Below are 15,604 nucleotides of genomic sequence, written 5' to 3' on the forward strand. Positions count from 1 at the left end.
ATTGTTTATTTCTTTATTATGCTTTTTATTCTTTGCTTATATGATTTTTGTGTTAGAATGCCCTTGGGCTAGGGCTGCTTTTATACTAACTGAATGTTATGCAGGTGGCCACGCTCATGCAGCGTGAAAATAAAGGGGCAGTAATGATTTAAAGCTTTTAATACTAATGTTGTTTTCTGCAGATGCTCTAGAGATTGCTTAGCCCCCTTTAAAATTAAAAGAGCATGGTCAAGCTTGTTTACTTTTCTGAACCTATTAACTGCTGGATGTGATATATGATTTACTTGGGATGTTTTTATTACGATAACCCTGCAGAAGTCCGGGTCTAGATTTTTTATTTTCAAATATAATGTAATTTATAATAATCATTGAGTTGTGAAAGTTTTCAAAAGTCTGGCATGTTAAAAATAAGGTACCCAAAGAGAATAAGAAATGCCCCTTCTCAAGAAATTTATTAGTTATTTGGGTACTCTTCTGGAGGATGAAACATACGGTGCCCAAAGGAGACGGTCCAAAAGGAGATGTTCCGGGGAAGGATAATCCACCTAAAGATGGACACTTGAAGACAAAATGCCCAACTTTTAAGACTTGTGTCATTTAGTAGGATTAGAATCTAGGATGTTGTTGGTGGAGCCTAGCCACCATTACTTTTCTGCAGACCCTGGGTTGTATTTATGTGGCACTTTTCATGGACTTTGGACTTTACTTTTTTTGTGGATTATTTCTATTGATGTGTTTATTATGTTTGAGCATTAGAACCTGCCTATTTTTTTTAGGTTTCTTACTTGTATGTGTGTGGTCTAATTTGCGCTAGGCTCTTTAGGGTAAAAATTATTTTTTCCATTAGCAATTAAACTCTTAAATTTTAAGATTTAAATAATTTTGGAACCTAATGACCATGGGAACTGCTCGAACCACCCAGGGTCACATGCATTATCACGAACCAACCCGATCGAAATGGATCCCATCGCGTTGATTCACGATGGATAACCCCAGGATCTAGTTTTCGAATTTGTTTTCAGACGTTTCTTCCAATACACAGACATACAAAAAAATAGAGCTACAACAAACATCCAAATGTACAGAATTCACAAAAATTAGAATATCAGACAAAGTTCAGAGATTCATACAGAATGGAAATCAAATAGAATGTAGATATTCATACATAACAGATAAGATAATAGATACAGATTTCAATTCATGTCACAGAATTATTCAAATCAGAATTCAAATTAGAGTTCAGAACAAATTTCAGAAAACATTTAAATCACATTTCAATTCATAATTCAAAATAGATTTCCCTGACCTAGACATAATCTTAAAGGATTCTTGCCCCTTATACCTCTCTTCCCTGTCACAGACAGAATTTCAAAGGATTCTGGCCTCTTATACCTCCCTTTGTGCTTACAGCACCATAACATATCATATAAATAGAATTATCATATCAGAATTCATTTTTATATTCCCATAACATATCATATAAATAGAATTATCATATCAGAATTCATTTTTATATTCCCAGATCGAGACAGAATCTCAAAAGAATATGGCCCCTTATAAGTCTCTTCTGATATCATTCAAATCACATAAAACATCAAATCATATCATATTCATCAGATTTAGAGAAATTAAATTTGTATCAGAATATCGTCAGATTGTATAACGGCAGACAACAGAAATTCAACGAATAAAAAATTTACAGTTTTAGAAAATTACCAAATTATCATAAAAACATAAAACATCATTTCAAGACTTTCATTGTACTGAAGCAATATTTTTCATCTTCTAGATAATTTTCTATTTGATAAAAACTTCGCATAATTCAAAATACCCGGTGAAAATTTTTCAAAAAATACTTAAAACGTTTAAAATCATTATCTCAAAAATATACCAAAAGTTATGCGGTAAAGTTTTACTGGTACAAAGATATACCCATTTTTTGCTAACAAAAACAATATTTTAATCAAAAAATTCGTCAAAACTCACATTTCTGAATATTGAAAAAGATATAATGTGCCTTACCTGGAGTAGATCAACATTCAAAACATAGCTTTTCTTCCTTTTCCTTTCTTTTTCTCTCTCCCCAGCTGTTTCTCTCTCTCTCTCTCTCTCTCTCTCTCTCTCTCTCTCTCTCTCTCTCTCTCTCTCTCTTTCTCTCTCTTCAAAATAAGAAAGATCTATTTAATGGGTTGAGATTTTTCCCTTATCGTCCGAATGTTATTCATGGATCGTCCCGAGATGATTTGCTCTATTTGTTCACAAACAAAGTGCGTAAGGATGAAAACTACTCTTCGTACAGGGACGATCTCCTCAGGTTGGCATCGTATGAACGAAGATCACACTTCATCCCTGGATGATCTGCTCGAGTTTCCATCACACGAACAATGATCACTCTTAACCCCTGGATGATGCTCTTTGTCCAAAAATTTTTAACTGTTCTTCCCGGACGAACTCAACTTCGTACGGACGAACCTGGAAGGAAAATCCAAAACAAAGTAAAACATGGAAGAAAAGGGTTTTCATAATCTATCCACCTTAAGAAAAATGTCTTCATCGATATTGCCAAAACAGGCTAAGTTAGAACAAACTTGGGTAAAATTATCTCATGTTAGATTCTTTCTCCCAAGTAGCCTCTCTAGCTATTTTGAACTTCCATTGAACCTTAACCATAGGGATCTGTTTACTCCTCAACATTTTTAAATTAAATGCCAAAATCTTTTCAGATTCTTCTTCGTACTACAAATTTGCCTGAACATCAACATCATTAGTAGAAAGTTTCTTTCCAAAATCAGATATCCATTTTTTCAAAGATGATACATGAAATATGTTGTGTATATTTGACATCTGATCAGGCAATAACAACATGTAAGAAGAATTTCCAATCATTTAAATGATCTCAAAAGGTCTGACGTACCATAGGCTAAGCTTGCTTACTCTTCCAAATCTGCTAACACCTTTCATCGAACTGACTTTGACATAAACATAGTCACCAATCTGAAATTCAACCAATATGTTCTTCTGATTATAATACTTCTACTTTCTATCCTATACAGACTTGAATTTTCTTTAATCAAATTAATCTTCATCACAGTATCATCCATAAAAGCTGAACCCATCACTTGTCTATCTCCCACCTCAGTCAAAGTCAAAAGAGTTCTACACATTCTTCCATATAGAGCTTCGTAAGGTGCTATACCAATACTATACTGATAACTATTATTATATGCAAATTCTATCATTGGAATATGATCTTCCCAACTACCTCCAAAATCCAAAACACATAGTCTCAGAAGATCTTCTAGTAACTGAATAGTCCCTCATACTGTCCATAAGTTTGCAGATGAAAAGCCAACTTTGTACCCAATTCTTATTGAATACATTTCTAAAGTCTGGAAGAAAATCATTCATCCTAATTAGATATAATCACTTTAGGCACACTATGTAATCTAACAATTTCTTTAACATAAATCTGAGCTACTTATCCATCGGATCCATCTTTCTAATCGGAAGAAAATTTGCGGACTTCATCAACTGATCAACAATCACCCAAATAGCATCATATTCTTGCCTCGATCTAGGAAAACCCATAGAAAAATCCATGGTCATCTCCTGAACTATTTGTCCCAGGATGATGTCCCAGGACGATCTAGGGAAACTCTTGAACTATTCGTCTAGATGATTTAAACCATTCATCCCAGGATAATGTCCTATGTTCTTTAAACTTTTAATCCATCCTACATTTTAGTTCCAACAAACCTTGGGAATAACTGTTTGTACCGGATGAACCATGTTGATACGGGACGATGATTGGATATGAAGGCAGTTTGTACCAATGTATATTGAGTTCATACGTAACAATTTTTACACTGTTCATACGTATGAAATGAGATCGTACTGGATGATCATAAATGTACAGATTTGAAAATTGCAATTTTTGGACGGTTTTTCGTGTCTTCCTTATAAAAGGTCCACTTAAAATTGTCATGAAATCTTTTTGTCATTTGGTCTTCATGCATACTAAAGGGAAATTGAAGGAGAGAGTGAGAGAGTGTGTTTGAAGGAGAGTTCTTACTACTAGAGCATGAAGATTTCACTTGGTTACTCAGAGGTACGGATCTCTTATTTGTTATTTATGACTACATCACACTTTTCTCTTATCCTTCTAGATTTCTCATGATCGAGAAGAACTTTCAAGAAGATCCAGTTCTCTGCTGACACTCAAGGAGTATGAACAGCCGAAGGTTCACTGCCTACACTTGGAGAGTGTGAACAGCGGAAGGTTTTCTGCCTACACTTGGAGAGTGTGAACAGCGGAAGATTCTCTGACTACACTTGGAGAGTGTAAATAGCAGAAGGTTCTCTGCCTACACTTGGAGAGTGTGAATAGTGGAAGATTCTCTACCTACACTTGGAGAGTGTGAACAATGGAAGGTTCTTTCCTACACTTAGAGAATGTAAACAACGGAAGCTTCTCTGCCTACACTTGGAGGGTGTAAAAGGACACTATTCTCTGCCACACCGGGTAGTGATGGAAGAGAGTTTTTGTGAAGGCTTCTCCGCCTTACTATGGGGGCAAAAGGAGAGACACTAGTGGTAATAATAAAATACCTGAAGTGGGAGATTTTAGGGAATGGATATAGGTCGTGTTTGACCGAACCACTATAAATCTTGTATCTTTTATTTTTTTGCTGCTTTTTATTCTCTTTTTATTTTTTTTTATTTGTGGTTGAAAATTTATTTTTAAAAATCACTAAATTTAAATTGGTTTAAGAGGATTTTTTTAAAATTACTAATTCACCCCCCTTTTAGTTAGTCGTTGGGACATAAGCTTAAGTCTAATAACCTAATTCATAATTAATATGTTTCAACAAGTGGTATCAGAGCTCTATTTTAAAATCATAAGTTTAGACCACTTTTTGATTAATGGTCATGGCTACATTTGGAAACTGAAACACACCTAAAGGTTACTCTATAACTAGACCTCCCTTATTTGATAATATTCCTTTTGATTTTTGGAAAACACGCAGGTTAACATTTTTACAGTCACTAGATTACTGTATGTGGATCTTAGTTCAGGAAGGGTATACAAAACCAACTAGACTAGTTGATGGCATTAGAATAGAAACACCCGTTGCGAATTAGACTGTAGAAGAACGTGACTTAGCACAACTGAATGCTAAATGTTTAAAAAGTTTCTTTTGTGCACTTAATTTAGAAGATTAGATGCAAGTTTGCACTTGCAAGAGTGGAAAGGACATATGTGATAGACTTTGTATAACATATGAAGGGACACATGAAGTTAAACAATGTAGACTTAATATCTTGTTGCATGACTATGAATTATTTCATATGAAACCAAACGAATCCATTTCTGACATGTACACAAGATTCACACAAATAATCACCTCTTTATATGCATTGGGTAGGGAACTAATGAATGCTGAAATAGTTAATAATATACGTCATTGTTTGCCTACTATTTATGATGCTAAAATAACTGTGATTACAGAGTCTAAAGATTTAAATATTTACTCTATTAACAATCTTCTTGGATCATTAATTGCTTATGAGCAAGGAGTGAGTCAAAGAAAGATTGATGCAGGTGAACCATGAAGGGAGAAGAACATAACATTGAAAGTGGAAGAGTCGGAGAGTGATCTATCACAACCTGAGAATGAAGATGACATCACACTAATGACTAGATAGTTCAGAAGCTTTTTAAAGAGGAAGAAAAAGAGACGCCAGTAATGGAATCAAGGTAAGTTCAATAGGAATGTTAAGGTTTCAAATAATATTATTTACTTTGAGTGCAGGAAACCTGGACACATTAAGTCTGAATGACCAAAACTCAAAGCCACTCCTAGCAAGGAGAAGGTAGAAGAGAAACCAATGGTGATGAAGGGCAAGAAGAAATTCCAAAGAGCTTTCTAGGCATACTCAGCTTAAGACTCATATGAGACTGAAAAGGAAGAGGAAGTCACCAATCTATATTTGATGGATGATAATCTTAATCACTCAGATTAAGAAGAGGTATGTGACTTGACTTACAATGAACTTTTAGAAGTTTTTGAATGCATACATGTTGCAAGTAGGAAGTTAAAGAAAATGCATACTAGTCTGAACTTAGAGTTACAAGAACTACAAAGAGAACAAGAGATCCTTAGGAAAGATAATGCTTTAATTGATAACAATCACATGAAATTACTTGATGATTACAATGATTTGAATAAGAACCATGAAAATTTAAAATCATTTTATATAGAACTTGAAAAAGAATTTAAAGATTTTAAGGATGAATCTAAGAGAACAAATTATCAAATAACTTATACATATCGTATATTGGAAGATATGAATTCCTTTTATAAACTGAAGATAAAAACTTTTGAGGATAATATGATACCTCTAAGACTTAAAGATTTCACAAATCCTATTTTGTATCCAAAATTTATATAATCCAGGAATAAAAAATAATTATAGAAGATTAAAAAACTCATTTCCTGAAGTAAAATGCTTTAATTTTGGACTATTTGGACATATAACACACACATGTACATTGAATAGAAAAACTCATTTGGTGTGGAAGCCTAAGATGCATAAACCTAGATATAACATACATGCATCTGTTTATAATTTACCAAAAGGTGAAACCAAACCTGTTTGGGTTCCCAGGTCTAACGTTTGATGATTTTATAGGATCGCTCTCACACAAGGCCTCATGAGAGCATATGTTACCTGGATAGTGGTTGCTCAAAGCATATAACTGGAGATACTGCACAATTCATATCGCTGGAAGCCAGGAGTAGACGCAGGGTTACAGTTGGAGATAACACCACAAGGAAGGTGGTTGGATCAGGTAAGATTAAAAATCTTGAAATTTTTTTTATTGAGAATGTATTACTTGTTGCAGAATAAATGGTTTATGATTTTGAAGATATCAAACATTTTTATTTCTCTACAACTGTCTTATGTACTGACATTTCAAGTTCACATGATCGGACTGCAATTTGGAACCAGCTCAAGATTGGGTAGATAGACTAGATCTGAGTCAGTTTGTACACTTTTTCCTTTCTTGAGTCTATTGTTTTTATTGTGGCTCCTGATACTTTGTAACGTATAAGAGTTTCTGACTGTTCCCTAGAGTTTACTATTTTTTGTAATATCATCCTGGACGATATTTATATCGGCCGGGATGATCTGTTCAAAAGCAGAAAGCCTAATTAGGGCATCCTCATTAAAGCAGCCGTCATTATGCAAAACACATCGTCCTGGATGATTTTGTATCGGCCAGGACAATAGGCTCAATTCAGAAAGAATCTGCCGCCAAATCTACTTAGAAAATTCAAATTTTTGGATATCGGCCTGGTGGATCGGCCTGGACTATAAAATATTGTCCAGGACGATCCAGGACAATTTTTTTAAAATTTCTCTAGCAATTTTGGAAAGCAATTAATGGTGATTTCGTCCGGGCTGATCGCAAGATCGTCCGGGATGATTAGACATCGTCCAGCTTCATTTCAAGGTGATATTCAGGACGATTTTCCTCATATTTGAACTAATCGGCCAGGACGATATGCCTATAATCCTGGACGATAATGTCGGCAACTTACATCAATGAGCTCGTTTTTAGCTCTTCTATTTAAGCTATGACAAGGCACTTTGTAAGTGTCTTTGGAAGCCATTGTAGCTTCATTCTTATGGGGGAAACTTGAAGAGAGAGCTTGAAAGGGAGAGAGGAAAGGGTGGAGTTTGAGAGGGAGAAGATCCTGTGAGGGGGGAACTCAAGGGAGTGTGGAATGGATTCCACACGGTTGCTCCAGCGAACTCGCACCTTAGTACCATCAAATTCAAGGCTTATCTCAAGGTAAGTTCACCAAAGAAGAAGTTCTCTTTGGAGTCAAAGGACCCGGCGACTCCGCCGCACCGGGGAAGGTGCAAGTGATTTTGTAAGGGCTTCTCTGCCTAGCTGTGGGGGCTAAAGGAGAGTCACGATTGTAGTGCAATACTTGGAGGGAGCCTCCAAGGAGTGGACGTAGGTCAAGGTTTGACCGAACCACTATAAATCCGGTGTGTTTTTTTTCTTATTATTGCTTCCGCATTTGATTTCTTTGTGGTGATTTTTGTTTGTAGTTTTGTTTTAAAAGATCTTTAAACAACCAATCCACCTCTCTTTTGTTTAGCATCGGGCCAATTCTATAGGGCTTAACATCCCTAACAAACTTTTATTACTTATCGAAGGCTTAAAGCATAATCTGTTAAGTATTAACCAGTTATGTGACAAATGATATAGTGTCAAAATTTTTTCAAGCTAACTACATATTAAGCCTAAATGATATTAATTTATTGCATGGTATAAGAGTAAATAATGTCTATATACTTGATTTAAATTATATCAAAACTCTTAGTACTTTCTATTTAAAAACAATTTTTGATGAATCATGGCTTTGGCATAGAAGACTTTGTCACTCTAGCATTAAAAATCTTAGGAGAATTACCTAAAAGAATTTAGTGAGAGGTATACCAAAACTAGACTTTACTAAGGATCACCTTTGAGATGCATGTCCATTAGAAAAATAGGTGAAGTCCACTTTTCAGTCCAATAAGGATCTTAGAACTAGTAAACTATTGGAGATTTTATATATGGATCTTTTTAGACCAGTTGGAACTATAAGTCTGGGAGGGAAAGTATATGGATTTATAATTGTGAATGATTTCTCTAGATTCACATGGGTTAGATTTCTATATCATAAGAGTGAAAAATTTAAGAAATTCAGAAAATTTTTAACTTGGATTCAAAGGAAACTAGGATGCAAGATTTTGACAATTCAAAGTAATCATGGAGGAGAATTTGAAAATGAAAATTTTGAGAATTTTTGTAAGGAGAAAGAGATTGATCACAATTTTTCTACACCTATACCCCCTCAGCAGAATGGGGTAGTCGAAAGGAAAAGTAGAATATTAATAGAAGCCGCTCGAGCCATGTTAGCAGAATATTCACTTCCTAAATATTTTTTGGCTGAGGCGGTTAGCACAGCATATTATGTTCTGAATAGGATGAATGTTAGATCAAATTTGAATAAAACATCCTATGAGTTAATAAAGGATAGAACACCTAATTTACTATATTTGTATATTTTAGGATGTAAGGTATTGATACATAATAATAGAAAATCTACCTTAAGAAAATTTGATCCAAAATCAGATGAAGGAATTTTTATAGGATACTCAAGTGTTGAAAAATCTTATAGAGTATTCAATAAAGAATATTGGTAATTGAGGAGACCACACATGTTATATTTGATGAATCTGAAATTTTGGAATAGCCGATTGTTGAAGAGGATGAAAAAGAGATTGACTTCCAAAAGATTGAGAAAATAAATTTGGATAAAAATTTGGAGATAAAAAACCTGATGCCTAAAGATTTGAGATTTTTTAAAAACCACCCAAACAAATTGGTTATAGGGGAATCTAATAAGGGTGTTAGTACTAGGCGTGGACTGAACAAATAAGTTAATCATTTAGCCTTTATTTCAGTGATAGAACTCACAAATATTATCAAGCACTTTTGGATGAATTTTGGATATTGGCTATACAAGAAGAATTAAATCAATTTGTAGGAAATGAAGTTTGGGAATTAACTGGAAGACCAAATGATCAAAGTATAGTTGGAACTAAGTGGGTATTCAAAAAAAAATGAATGTCTCAGGAGTAGTCATTAGAAATAAGGCTAGATTGATGGCTAAGGGGTATAATCAAATTGAAGGGATTGATTTTGAGGAGACTTTTGCTCCTGTAGCTAGACCTGAAACAATTAGAGTTTTGTTAGCCTTTGCCTATTTTAGAGGATTTAAATTGTATCAAATGGATGTTAAAAGTGCTTTTTTAAATGGGGTGATTCAAGAGAATGTTTATGTGGAATAACTTCTAGGCTTTGAAAATTCTAAACATCCAAATCATATTTTCAAACTGAAAAAGGTATTATATGGATTGAAACAGGCACCTAGGGCTTGGTATGAGAGGTTAAGCACCATCCTACTTGAGAGATCTTTTGAAAAAGGAAGTGTGGATATATTTCTCTTTTTAAAGAAATTGGGTGAGGATATACTCATTGTGAAAATTTATGTTGATGATATCATCTTTAAATCTACAAATAAAAATCTTTGTGATGATTTTTCAAAAATAATGAGTAGTGAATTTGAGATGAGTCTAATGGGAGATTTGAGTTATTTTTTAGGCTTTAGCATTAAGCAAATTGAGGAGGGTACATTTCTTAGTCAGTAAAAATATATTAAAGACTTCCTCAAAAAGTATGAAATGGACAATACTAAACATGTTAGTACACCTATGAGTTATTCAGTTCAGTTAGATAAGGACCCTAAGGGAAAATCTATTGATAAAAAAAATTTAGGGGAATAATTGGATCTTTGCTTTACTTGACAATTAGCCGACCCGATATCATGTTTAGTGTTTATTTATGTGTTAGAATTCAATCAGATCCAAAAGAATCACATTTGACAGCAGTGAAAATGATTTTAAGATATCTCTTGGGAATTCAAAACTTAGAAATTTGGTATCCTAATTTTAGCTCTTCATTTGAAATAATTTGATATTCAGATTTGAACTTTCCAAGTTGTAGGGTTGATAGAAAGATCACTTCTAGAACATGTCAATTTATTAGAAATTCTTTAGTCTCTTAGTCCAGTAGAAAATAAAATTTTGTAGCCCTATCTACTGCTGAAGTTGAATACATTGCCTTAAGAAGTTGTGTGGCACAAGTACTTTGGTTGAAACAATAGTTGATTGATTTAGGATTAATAATAGGCACTATTCCCATTTATTGTGAAAACACTAGTGCCATTTGCATTTCTAAACATCCTATTCAACATTTAAGAACCAAACATATAGACCTCATGCATCATTTCATAAGGGATCATGTATCCAAAGGAGAAATTGAACTCAATCATTTTTGAACTGAAAATCAACTTGCAGACATTTTTTACAAAATCACTAGCCTTTGATACTTTCAGTACATTAAGAACAATGCTATGTGTGATTGATTTAAATGCTTAAATAAATATTTCTATAATATTGATATGTGTTTTATTAGTGTGTTTTTTTTTTAGTTTTGTGGTTTTTCATATGTCTTTTTCTATTTTTGTTAGTATTGCATTTACAATTTCTTGTCTGTTTGTTTTATATATTTTCACATAAAAATTCATGTTTTTGAGTAATCATATGGAAATTTCTAAGTGTGACATTCGTCTGTACGAAAATATCTTCGTACGGGATGAATCATGTAGCATATTAATTGTTGAGTTGAACAGTTTTTATTAATGTTCATCTGTACGATGCACAGATCATCCAGACGATGTGTATGCACTAGTTTGTACGCATGTGGACGATTATACAGATAAGATCATTTTTTATTTCTGATCATACGTACAAACATTCAGTTTGTACATACGAACACGTGGCATTTTTGTGTGGGGGACATTTCAAACCGTCATAAAATTGATCTTAAAGAACTGATCGTCCAGGACAAACACATGTTCGTCTGAACGATCATTTGGTCAAAAGTCTGTATGAAAGGACGCCTCGTAACTTACATGTTTACGAAAAGCTATTTTATTTTTGGACACATTCATTCGTACATATGAAATTTTATTTCGTACGTACAAACCCTTTATCGTACATGTGGGCCTCCGGTCCGAGCCCGGGTCTAACAGACTCGACTCGACCCACTGAACCTATTGGGAAGGGCCATAGGGTTTGGCTTGGTCGATTTGACCAAGTCAACTCTTTGACCAAAGGTCTGGGCAAAATCGAGGTCAACAGTACAAGACAAAATTATTTTTGTACGTATGAAAGTTCAGTTTTTTCTTTAAATTGAAAGGGTTTAGAACTTAAACTTCATTCAATTCAAAAGCCTTTTCAGTCTTCTATTCCCTTTGATCTTTTCTATGGAGAGTTCAAGTAAGAGGGTTAGGCAAGCTAAAGAACTGATTAAGGGACCTTCCTCTAGAACTCTAGGAGAAAATTTTGTGTTAAAAGAAAATGAAGAGTCATTTCCTAGGTTCATATCCACAAAAATTACCCCCTTTAGAGTCCTTTTCCAGGAACAACTTACTTTAACTCATCTTCAGCAGCAAGACTATCAATATCAGCAGGATAAGGGTTGGGTTAGAGGTTAAATTGAATCAGTCAACATGAATATAACTATGATGAATAGCTATTTTAATATATTCAACCAACCACCTCCTCCAAATTAGGGTCCCTCTGAGTGATGACTATACTTCTTTTATGATTCTCTCTACCATATGTGATGTGATGTTATTGTTAGTTTTTATATTTTTATGTTTTATGTGATGTGATGTTATGTGATGTTTGGTGATTGTTAGTCTTTTATGTTTTATGTGTTATGAATGTCATAGTATTGATATCATTTATGCTCAATATATTATCATTCACCATGATATCAACAAAAATTATCCTGTATTATTTTTAGTGTTTTTTATCTCTTTCATAAATGTCTGTTAGCCTATATGATTATCCTTAAAATATAGATCTAACAAATGCTATATTTTGAAATGCAATACAAAATTGAATTCATTAAAAAAATCTAATTTTTCAAAAATTTAAGTTATGTTGTAACTCGATCTAGTTAAGAACATCAATCTCATGTCTCTTATTATACTAACATAATTTTAATATTACTATTACAATTTTGATGTTTTCTTATTTTTTATTTCTATTTTCAATATAAATATCATTGTACTTAGAGAAATTTGAGATTTCAGATTATCGATTTTGGAAAGATCAAGTAAACACTTGAAAATGTATAAATGTACAAAAATTAAAAAGAATGCGCAATAATTCGCAAATTGAAAAAGATGCACAAAATTAACCCATAAATAAAAAGATGCACAAAGTGTGCCATAAATATTGAAAAGATGTGCAAAGCGCCACAAGTATATGTTCTTTCCTCAATCGTTTAATCTTTAAATTCAAATTAATCTTTTGTTGAACTTTATTTTGTATTGAAATTTAAAATATTAAATTTTTTCATTCATCTACTTTGCAATAATTTTGCTTATCTCATTGTCTAAACTAATTAATATTTTTGATATTTTTTTCTTGTCTATATTATATCTATACTTAAATCATACGAATCTTTTTATTTCTCTAATGACATTTATCTTTTTTATTTCAAATATAACTCAATCTCTTTAAGGATCAATTATCAAAGGCTTCTCATATGACTTCTTACACTTTTGTATTTGTTCATTTCTTCTTTTCTTTTTGTTGTTGTCAAAAAGGGGGAGAAATATTATTCGTGGGTATTTGACATTTGTTTGTTGAGTTATTTATGTCTTGTTCATGGGTGTCTGACATTTTTTTGTTGTGTTATTCATGTCTCTTTTGTGTTGTTATAAATTTTTTTTTCTTCATTTTTTGTTAAGTGTGATTGTTTTTGTGTAAGAAAAACTTTAAAATTAAAAATTTTGATTTGTTCATAAAAATGCCCCTTATTCTCAAATGCTTAGTCATTCAGGGGTAGTTTAGGAGAAACTTAGGACTTTCAAATATACATAAATAATAATTACCTTGGCATCATCAAAAAGGGGAAGTTTGTTGAGAGAGTTGCTACTTAGCTTTGCATATTTTATATTCTTGCAACTTTTATGTTTTGATGATTCCAAATATTATTATTTTGATTATTATTTTCTCCTAACACATTTTGGAAGAGTTATTTTTGCTCTTGTGTGTACTAAAATTTTAAGGAAATCATACTCAAGATTATTGAAGACTTCAAAGCAAGATTTGCTTAGAATATTTTATAACTTGGAGTATGTATTTTCTTTTATTTGAGTTTGAGATAGTGTGATTGTAATTGAGTAACTTAGCGCACACACACTGGGGGAGAGTTTTAAAAATTCACAATTTTATAATACTGATCGTATAGTACGAACCATGTTCGTATGGGACAATCGTGTCAATTATACTCCCTAGAGAGCAATGGAATAAATAGAGTGGGCAAAAAGTTTTTCTAAGTCCTGATTGTCCTGACGATTCTAACCCATTCATCCCAGGTTGATGTCCTCTGGACTGTGCTCTTGAACTATTCGTCCAGATGATTTAACCCATTCATCCCTGGATGATGTCCTTTGGATTGTGCTCTTGAACTATTCGTCCAGACAATTTAACCCATTTATCCCTGGATGATGTCCTCTGGACTTGTGCTTTGAACTATTCATCCAAATGAACTAACCCATTCGTCCCAAGATGATGTCCTCTGGACTTGCACTTTGAAATGTTCGTCCAGACGATTTAACCCATTTTTCCCAGGACGATGTCCTTTGGACTGTACTCTTGAACTATTCGTCCAGACGATTTAACCCATTCATCCCTAGACGATGTTCTCTGAACTGGGCTCTTAAACTATTTGTCCAAATGATTTAACCCATTCATCCCTGAATGATATCCTCTGGGCTTGTGCTTTGAACTATTCATCCAGATGAACTAACCCATTCATCCCAGAATGCTGTCCTCTGGACTTGTACTTTGAACTGTTCGTCTAGATGATTTAACCCATTCATCCCAGGATGATATCCTATAGACTGTGCTCTTGAACTATTCGTTTAGATGATTTAACCCATTCATCCCAGGATGATGTCCTCTAGATTGAGCTCTTGAACTATTCGTCCAGATGATTTAACCCATTCATCCCAGGACGATGTCCTCTGTTATTTGAACTTGTGATCTATCCTGCATTTTAGTTCCAGCGAACCATGGGAATAACTATTCGTATTGAACGAACCATGTTCATACGGGATGATGATCGGGTACGAAGGAAGTTCATACCAACGTACATTTAGTTCATACATAACAATTTTTACACTGTCATACGTACGAAATGAGATCTTACGAGACGATCATAAACATAGAAATTTGAAAAATTGTAGTTTTTGGATGGTTTTTTATGTCTTTCTTATTAAAGGTCCACTTAAAACAGTCATGAAATCGTTTTGTAATTTGGTCTTCATGCATACTGAAGGGAAATTGAAGGAGAGAGTGAGAGAGAGTGTTTGAAGGAGAGTTTTTACTACTGGAGCGTAAAGAGTTCACTTGGTTACTCGAAGGTAAGGATCTATGTTTGTTATTTATGATTACTTCACTCTTTTCTCTTGTTCTTCTAGATTTCTCGTGAGAAGAACTTTCAAGAAGATCTAGTTCTATGCCGACACTCAAGGAGTGTGAACAGCGGAAGGTTCTCTGTCTACACTTGGAGAGTGTGAACAGCAGAAGGTTCTCTGCCTACACTTGAAGAGTGTGAACAGCGGAAGGTTCTCTTCCTACACTTGGAGAGTGTGAGCAACGGAAGGTTCTTTGCCAATACTTGGACAGTGTGAATAGCGGAAGGTTCTCTGCCTACACTTAGAGAGTGTAAACAGCTGAAGTTTCTCTGCCTACACTTAGAGGGTGTAAAAGCACGACAGTTCTCTGTCGCACTGGGTAGTGGTGGAAGAGAGTTTTTATGAAGGCTTCTCTGCCTTGCTGTGGGGGTAAAAGGAGAGACAGTAGTGGTAATAGTGCATTACCGGAAGTT

The sequence above is a fragment of the Dendrobium catenatum genome, unplaced genomic scaffold (genome assembly GCF_001605985.2).
Source record: "Dendrobium catenatum unplaced genomic scaffold, ASM160598v2 fragScaff_scaffold_1178, whole genome shotgun sequence".
NCBI classification, from domain to species: domain Eukaryota; kingdom Viridiplantae; phylum Streptophyta; class Magnoliopsida; order Asparagales; family Orchidaceae; genus Dendrobium; species Dendrobium catenatum.